General features: G+C 34.4%; 1 long non-coding RNA gene across 1 annotated transcript; it reads right to left on the bottom strand.

The window, feature by feature from the left end:
* Window positions 1-750: 750 nt before the first annotated feature.
* Window positions 751-9,220, bottom strand: LOC128293312 (uncharacterized). Its single transcript, XR_008283487.1, has 3 exons — window positions 9,138-9,220; window positions 1,553-1,629; window positions 751-1,204 (listed from the first exon to the last, which is right to left on the bottom strand). It is a non-coding gene; the product is annotated as an uncharacterized LOC128293312 (long non-coding RNA).
* Between the last annotated feature and the right edge of the window lie 676 nt (window positions 9,221-9,896).

Genomic DNA, 9,896 nt, shown 5'->3' with positions numbered 1-9,896 from the left:
CTGAAGTGGCAGTGGAACAGATCGAATCCAGCAAGTCTCATCTCCCTGAAGCCACAGTGGAGCAGACTGAATTTATAAGATCTTAACCCCTAAGCAGTAGGGAAACAGATCGAAGATGATGGGCTTAACCCCCTAAGCAGTAGGGTAACAAGCCAAATTTACAGACCTTAAATCCCTTAGCAGTAGGGAAACAGGTTAAATTTACAGACCTTAAATCCCTGAGCAGTAGGGAAACAGGTTAAATTCACAGATCTTAACCCCTTAAGCAGTAGGGAAACAGATCGAAGGCGACGAGCTTTAACTCCCTAAGCAGTAGGGTAACAAGCTGACGTTCATAAGATCTTATCACCCTAAGCAGTAGGGAAGTAGATCAAAAAATGGCGAATCTTGCCTTCCTGAAGTTGCAGTGAAGCAGATTCAAACCACCAAGCCTTAACCCCCTAAGCAGTAGGGAAACGGGCTGAAGATCCACAGATCTTATCACCCTAAGCAGTAGGGAAACAGATCAAATGCGATGGGCCTTAAACCCCTAAGCAGTAGGGTAACAGGTTGAATTAAATGTCTGCTCCCTGAAACAGCAATGGAGTTGATCCAAGCACAACAGATCCCCTTGAAGCTTCAGTAGAGTTAATTGAAGTCACATGTCTTATCTCACTAAAAATTGTAGCAGAGCAGACTGAAGATAGCAAATCTCATTTCCCTGAAGCTACAATGGAGCAGATTGAAACAATAAATTCTATACACCTGAAGTTGCAGTGGAACACATTGAAGATATTTGAAAAAGATGGACACCAAAAAAGTCGAGACCCGGTGAAACCAGGCAAATTTGGCCCCTTTCCGAGTCTTTGCTCCATTCTCGTTACACGACAACAAGCAAAGAGGGGCAGCTGTACAGGCCCAAATTTTAACCTAGCCCAATCCCAAAATCCCCTAACCCAATAAACAAAACCAACAACCCACTAAACCTAACAAAAGCCCAAACTAAACAAATAACTTACCCATAAACCCAACAGACCCACAAACCCACTAACCCAAAACCGCAAAAACATCTTTCTCAGCTCTTGTTTCATCTCTGGCCAATCGGTGATATAAGAAGAAAAAGAAAACCCTAGACTTTTCACCCTAGGCCGCTGCCCCTAGAGCCACTTGCCTGGCCACCGCCTCTGCTTCCACTGACAAGTCAAATCCACCGCCCAAGCTGCACCTACAATACATTAAACAAGAATAGACAGATATTAAAAGAAGGGCATGTAAATGGCTATTTAAAAATAGCCAAATCAAGGACCATTTTTTTCGGTCAGTTTTTCTTGAAAATGAAAAGCATTATTAGATCTTAAAGAATACAAAACAGAGATTTCATCAACATCAAAAAGCAAAAAACTGAAATCTCAGCAAAATCAAAAGGTAGAAAACAGTTCAAACAAAGAATCGAAATCTAATATTACAAGGTGATTTTATCATCATCATTGTCTTCTTTCTTTTTCTTCTTTTAATCTATTTATTCACATGCCTATACATATATAAAATAGCAAAAAATAGAATAAAAATTTACTTTTGGTGATCTCCGGCCACCGTGTACGGGGGCAGGCACGGCAGACGACACGGCGGCAACGACATAGCAACGGAGGCCTGTTGCAGAGGAAGAGGGTGAGAGGGAGAGAGAATGAAGCCTTTTTTTTAAAGAACATGCAGCAAATGAAAAAAAATCAATTTTTTAAGTTATATAACGGTACCAAAACGGTACCATTTTGGCCCTTTGTAGCACCCCAAACCCAACCTAGAAGTTATGGCCGGATCTGGCATGCCACATCAAAAACGTAAAAAAAAATTCCATTCTAAGTCCAGAAAATCATACTTGATGTTCAAAAGATAATTTCATTATAGGTTAAAGTGAATGGAAGTCATGCACCGGTAGGAAACCTAAAAAGAGGTGGTGAGTCCATCGGATTGCTTAAGTACCAAGCTCCTTCGGATCCAATCCTGACATGCATACCACAATTGCCACACCTTAACGTCATGGATATTTCTAGAAACCGATTTGATTAAGTCATTTTTAGGAAAAGTGATTAATTTTGGAAAATACTTTCATTATGGAAGCTTTGCTTGTTGTCGTGTTATTTTGAAATCAATTGTTGTTTTTGAAAATGCGCCTAAAGCTATCCAATTTCGACGCTTAAAATAAGTAATACCTATCTTAGTAATACATATTAAAACCATCAAAAATAATTAAGCGGCCTTATTACATTTGAAAACCCAAAACTTCAAACGTAAATAAAAGGATGTCCAGTTCACCGAAGAAAATCAAACTTTCGAGCGGGTGGCCACTCAAATTCCCTCACGACTCAAGCCCACTATGGTTGGGGATTTCTGCGTGGATGAAAATAAAAGGGTGAGTTTGGGGAAACTCGGTGTGTAAAATAACCCAACCATAGCTTATATCAACTCAAACCACGAAATAGAATAAGTTGGCCTTAGCCTGCAATGAATTGAATAAAGCCCATAGGCCCATAATGTAACGTAAGATATTACATGTTTATGCGAAACCCAACCATATCCAACCGTATACACCCCGTACCAACCTTACACCGTGGGGAGACAACTCGACCCACCCAACCGCTACACACCACGAATTTGCAGCATGGCTGCTGAGCGAATAATGTGACAGAGTCACCAGATCTGAATAATCGTGGCGGGGCCACGAGCAGATATATGTGGCAGAGCCACCAGATCAGATATTTGTGGCAGAGCCACCAGATCAGATATTTGTGGCATAGCCACCAGAACGCTTTCTCCATAATATAACCCATGTCCCCATGCAATAGATATATAATCATGGCATACATCATACAGAATCAGATCGTCATGCTTTTCAGTCAAAATTAACCCTACGGGTATAACGGTAATTTTACACCTAGGGGTATAACAGTAATTTTTCATACATAGGGGTATTATAGTAATTTAGCTACTTTTAGCGTTTTCATGCATATCCTAACTATTTACATACTATCAGAACACTTACCGCGCATACTTACCGAATTGGGCTCGTTGGCCCATGAACCCGATCTTTGGCCCATTAAGCCCAAATTATCAAAATGTACGAAATGGCGCGTACTGCAGTTTATTACTTTAGATTACCAAATATACAAACCCAACTATCTTACTAGCATTCGCACACTCGCAAATTCCCAAAATACCGACTTTTCGGCATTTCGGCTTTTCGGCTTTTGCCAATCTAGTCTATGAGAGGTGTCGATTACACACTGCTTGTGACGATATCTTGACGAGATCCACACACGAACCGCCTACAATTGGATTACTAACACGTTAATCTAACTATTCAAATACAAACTACGTATTAACCCCTTACAATATTCGGCCAACCACACCTACAGATCATAGTAAGCTTATAAGAAATCAATAAGCAACTCATTAACAAATTTTTGTCAATGTTTACCACATAATCATAATTTCACTGCAAGATGTCTTCCTGAGCAACAGTCACTAAATTATTTATAACTGGAGCTACGAAACTCCAAGTCAAGTGCCGTTAATTTTCCCTGAAAATAGACTCATATATCTTCTATCCATAAAATTTTTAGAATTTTTGGTTTAGCCAATAAATACCAGATTTTTCTCAAAGTTTCCCATGTTTCACTGTTTGACTAATCTGACCACCCTTCATTACGAATCAAATTTCTCATTGTACAGAATTCAAAATATGTTCTTGTTTATTTCATTAGAAACTAGACTCAATAAGATTTAATTACATAATTTATTCAGCTTCTAATTCTTCTCCCACAATTTATGGTGATTTTCCAAAGTCACGTTACTGCTGCTGTCCCAAGCAGATTTATTACCAAATCACTCTTTCACTCATACCTTGCATGCTTGTTATTTAAACATGTATATCACCAATCAATCATCACATATCTATGATTTTACTTAAGTATAATCTCTATTTCATCATTTTAAAGCACAACATGTTAGCTGATTTTTCCCTTTAACATCTAAGGCACATGCATGCTTATTTGTTTGGCTCAACTTCACCTATCTTCCATTTTTCATCAAAAGAACATGAAACAACAACCATTTCCTTCATTTTAATTCATGACTAAATGCTCACAACACAACTAAAAATCAAAATATACTTCAAGAGTTAAGGTAGAATCAAGAAGAACTCATGAACCTCAAAATAGAAATAAGGTACCAAGAACTTACCTTCAATTTTCCTCCTCCTAATGACCGAATACTCAAGAGCTTTCTCCTCTCCTTTTTCTTCTCTAACGTTCAGCTATGATGAACAAAGATGGACAAAACTTTGTTCTTTTCACCCCTTTTTCTTTTAATAAAACTTCATATTTCATCCATTTAATTCTTTAATACAAAAGACATGAAATTCTTATTATGAAACATTTACCTAACCCATTATCATGAAACATTTACCTAACCCATTATCATGGAACATTTACCTAACCCATTATCATGGAACATTTACCTAACCCATTATCATGGAACATTTACCTAACCTATTATCATGAAACATTTACCTAACCTATTATCATGGAACATTTACCTAACCTATTATCATGGAACATTTACCTAACCTATTATCATGAAACATTTACCTAACCTATTATCAATTTGTATCAATTTGTACCATAAATTATGGATATCAAGTGTACATTTTGTCTACAACAACATGATGGCTGGCCACTTCATGTAAAATGGGAGGTTTGTCATGCAAATCCTCCTATTTTGCACTCCTATTTATTTGGCCACTTCAATTTAGCCTATAGCATTTTCAAACATTTTCACATAGGTCCTATTTCATAATTTCACCCCCTTTTTCTTATGGAACAAAAATTAACTAAAATTGTCGGGTTCTATCTTAAGCTTGGGCTTTCTAGAGGCCCACTAACATAATTAAACCTATGCCAACATTCACAGGATTTCCGAAAATTGGGGCGTTACACCCTTCCCCCCAAGGAGCAAAACGGCGTCGTTCTGGGGTGGAGCGGGCCGACCCGACCCGTCCGGTCTTGGATCCGCTTGTTTTTGAAGCGGAGGGGTTATTTGCGCTTTCGGCCCCTCCGCTTTCGCATGACTTCCCAATCAAGTATTTTTCAATTTTAATTTTACCCAGGAATTTGTCCTGCTCTTCAACTTGGTCCATGGCCACGTGCTACATATTAAAACAAGGGGAATATTGCATTTTCGGTGCATCTAAGTTGTGTTCGTGTTGCAATTCGGCCGTTTCCTTTTAGTTCTTTTGAAATTCGCCCCAATATTCGTCTTCGTTTTAATTTTCGTCCTTTTTTTTACTTTTTTCCTCGTTATTCTATTTTAATCTTAATATTATTTATAATATTATATTTCATTATTGTTGTATTTTATTATCATCATTTTATTTAATACTCATATATATATGTCATAAAGTATTATAAATAGTTTTAATATTATTATTCTTATTAATGTATATGTATGTTAATATTATATTATGTCTATATTTTATACATATGTTTACATATATATACATATATGTATATTACGATATTTCTCCTTTTTAATACTATATATATATTCTTCCCATATATTACATACAATATCTAAATATATATTATGCACATACTTTTAATATTATCATATATTTATTTTAATATATATGTATATATTTTATGTAATACCTTTAATAATTATTTTCTAACATTATCTTTTACTACATATGTGAATCGTACTCTTAATATTGTATTTTTCTATATGTTACGTGTATATTTTAACTATATTATGTATTACTATATCTACATAGCATTATTATTATTATTCCTAATATAAATATTATATATACATCTTTTAACATCATATAAATATATATATATTGTTAATATATCATATTATTGTTATGTCTATTTTATACATGTATATATACTCTTTATATAGTATTATTTTTTTATATATCATATATTATTGTACTTAATATTTTCACTTGCTTATTACTTTATTTTAATGTTATTATTATTTTATATCATTATTATTTCTACATTTTCACCTATTACCTTTTAAATACACTTATTTTATTCTTCCCTCACCCACATCGTATATTATTTATTTATACACGTGACGTATATACACTTTCATACATCATTTCTAAAGCATTACCTGTATTATTACTATTAATATTATTATTACCGTTACTATACTATCGTTTTTTAGTTTTACATAATAATTGTTTATTACGAGTTCCTTTTAATTTCGAACATCTCCTGCTTTATTCATTATTTTATTATTTTCTTTTTATTATTCGTTTTATTCGTTTATCTTTACTCATATCGCTATTATTGTTTTCGTTATCATTTTATTCTACCATTATTTATTTATTTATTCATTTATTTATTTGCTTGCGTGTTCGATTATTTCATTTTCCTCACGCATGTGTTTACGTTTGCTTAGCCTCGTTACTGTATCATCTTTTATAACTGTTCGTATTATCGTTTTTGACACTACCACACCTATCATTGTGTCATCATACATAGCAGTACTATAATTTGCTTTTGTGCTAAATTATGTTATATTTTCCACTCAATCTATTAATGCAATTCTTTCACAAAGTAGCAATATTCCGCATTAGGTGATTCGAGATGATCGTGCCCTAACTTACTGGGCCTCGACTTTTCTCATTCAATCTAAATGCGAAATATTCTTTTTAATCATAAGCAAGTCTTAAAATGCTTATCTTCGGAGATACGAGGTGTGATGCCCTAACTTACCGGGTATGACATTTTGTTACTTCAAAATAAGATCTTTTACAAATAAAGGCAATGTTCAGTGATCGAAAATTCGAGGAAACGTGCCCTAACTTACTGGGTTTCGAATTTCCTCGCTCACCCTAACTAACCAAATATCCTTTTAAAAGAAGTTAAAATACACAGATTTTTAAGTAAAAGGCAAGCTCATTCTCAAAAGTTCGAGATGTCGTGTCCTAACTCACTGGATATGACATTTTGTTGCTTCAAGACGAGAAGGTCTTTAGCATTCGGATGTTTTTTTTTAAAGAGGGACCGTATGTCAAAGTCTTTCAAGCTTTCAATTTTCGACACTAAGACACTAATTAATCAACTAGGTACCAATATTTGGGCGTATTGAGGGTGCTAATCCTTCCTCGTGCGTAACCGACTCCCGTACTCATTTTCTAATTTTCGTAGACCAAAAATTATCGTTTTAGTAAATCGTAACTTTTATTAAAATGGTTAATTTAAGGTAACCCGATCACACCTCATCAAAAAGGATTGGTGGCGACTCCCTCTATTCGTTTTCATTTTTCAAAATCTAAGTCGATTCCTGTTTTTTTCAAAAAAATGGTTACGACAGTTAGTGTATTGATATTTAATTGTTTTAATTTCCGTAGCTAACGTTGTCTCGGGAAATCTCGGCTAAGCAAGGAAATGACAAAGACAACGGGAGTTAGCTCGGAAATTACGGTTTGTATTTCTATAATCCGAACTTAGTTATTAATTGTTATATTTTATTTAAAGTATATGGCAAATGTTAAGGTAAAAATTATTGTGTTTTATGATTGAAATGGATTAATTGGTATATGTTGAATTTATTGAACTTATATGAATATATGTGATTGATGTGGTATTGAATATGAATGTATGTTATATTGAAAAATATATTGATTTGGGAAATAATGAAATTGATAGAAAAATGTGATTATTGTGAAATTGAATATTTATTAGTGAAAAGTGAATGGAATTATATTGAATTGAAAATATATAGTTAATTAATTAAAATATGAATTAATTGAAAACTGAAAAGTGAATTAAATACCTTATTAACTAGTCGGGCTAGTTGGATATAGTTGGCATGCCATAGAATATGGAAGAGTACGGGTTTGTGACTAAAATATTACACACACATATATAACCCTAAAACTTTATTTAAAGAATTAAAACCCAAAATTTTATCAGAATATCAAAGATTCAACATAATATATAATTAAAATATCAAATCCATAAAATTAAAAATAAAAACAAATCAATCCAAAAATAATAAAGAATCAATTCATTTTCAATGATTTAACATGACAAAGTTCTTATACCACTTGTTAGAATTTTAAATAATATCTAATATAAAATTAGAAGCGTAAACCAGGATCTATCATGTCTAATCATCAAGAATAAATAAATAACAGAACTAGATGCGAAAGCATACTTGAATCTATGAATTCCTTGAAATTATCTGGATCTTGGGGTTTTGATCTTCCAAATTAGCACACAAGAAATTTAGAGAATATTTGCTCTCTCTTTCCTAATGATGAAATATTAGAAAAGATATCTTGTGTATAATATAACTCTAATATTTATAACATTGGCATATTAGTTCTAATCAAATTCTAATTAGCCCATCATTAATTAGAATTTGATTAGAACTCAATTACTAGAGTATATACATATTTGACTCATATTTTATTTAATAATTAAAGCCCAATAAAATTTTAACCAAATTAGATCACTTTTAATTTAGGCTAACCTATCATGATAGTAAATAATAACATGTAATTACCCTTATTATATATGTGATGCCCATATTTTCTGTAGCACCCCAAACCCGGCCCAGAAGTTATGACTGGATCCGGCATGCCACATCGAAGCATTCAAAACATTTTATATTGTTGAACCAGAAAAACTTACTTAGTGTTTTAAAAGATAATTTCATTATAGGTTAAAGTGAATGGAAGCTGTACACCAGGTAGGAAACCGGAAAAGAGGTGGTGAGTCCATCGGACTGCTTAAGTACCAAGCTCCCTTCGGATCCAATCCTAGACATGCATACCGCCATTGCCACACCTTAACGTCATGGATATTTCTAGGAAACCGATTTTGATTAAGTCATTTTTAGGAAAAGTGATTAATTTTGGAAAATACTTTCATTGCGGAAGCTTTGCTTGTTGTCGTATTATTTTGAAATCAATTGTTGTTTTTGAAAACGCGCCCTAAAGTTATCCAATTTCAACAGTTAAAATAAGTAATACCTATCTTAGTAATACATATTAAAACCATCAAAAATAATTAAGCGGCCTTGTTACATTTAAAAAAAACCCAAAACTTCAAACGTAATTAAAAGGATGTCCAGTTCACCAGAAGAAAATCAAACTTTCAGAACGGGTGGCCACTCCGAATTCCCTCACAGCTCCAAGCCCACTATGGTTGGAGATTTCCTGCGTGGATGAAAATAAAAGGGGTGAGTTTGGGGAAACTCAGTGTGTAAGGAAAATCCATTCAAAGCCCAAGTCACTCAAGCCTATTGGGCCTAAGCCCATTCGAAATAATGGGTACTGGACGAGCCCTTTTGATTACAATAAAGCGGGCCTTAGCCCTTATTCAGATAACAAGATGGCCCATAGGCCCATTTCAAAATACATGCAACATCGGTAAACATATGCAAGCCCATTTGGGTAATAGTGGTCTTGGGCTAGAGCCCTTTCATATTACAATAAAGCGGGCCTTAGCCCTTATTCAGATAACAATATGGCCCATAAGCCCATTTCAAAATACATGCAACATCAAGAAACATATGCAAGCCCATTTGGGAGACTACTCAACCCACCAACCACTACACTCCACCGTACCAGCCATACACTCAATGTGGGAATAGCTCAACCCACCCAAATCCAACACTCCACAGCTTGCACCTTGCTTTGCTCGATTATCGATAAATTGAGGCAAAGCCTCCAGTACGTGGACAAGCCACTTTCAGTACTTCCTCCGTAATATCCCAGTCCCATGCATCAGATAATAAGAACAAGTAACGCCCCAATTTTCGGGAATTCTGTGAATGTTGGCATAGGTTTAATTATGTTAGTGGGCCTCTAGAAAGCCCAAACTTAAGATAGAACC

Source organism: Gossypium arboreum, chromosome 5 (assembly GCF_025698485.1).
Source record: "Gossypium arboreum isolate Shixiya-1 chromosome 5, ASM2569848v2, whole genome shotgun sequence".
Taxonomy (NCBI): Eukaryota; Viridiplantae; Streptophyta; class Magnoliopsida; order Malvales; family Malvaceae; genus Gossypium; species Gossypium arboreum.
This window is presented reverse-complemented; position numbering and strand designations above follow the sequence as displayed.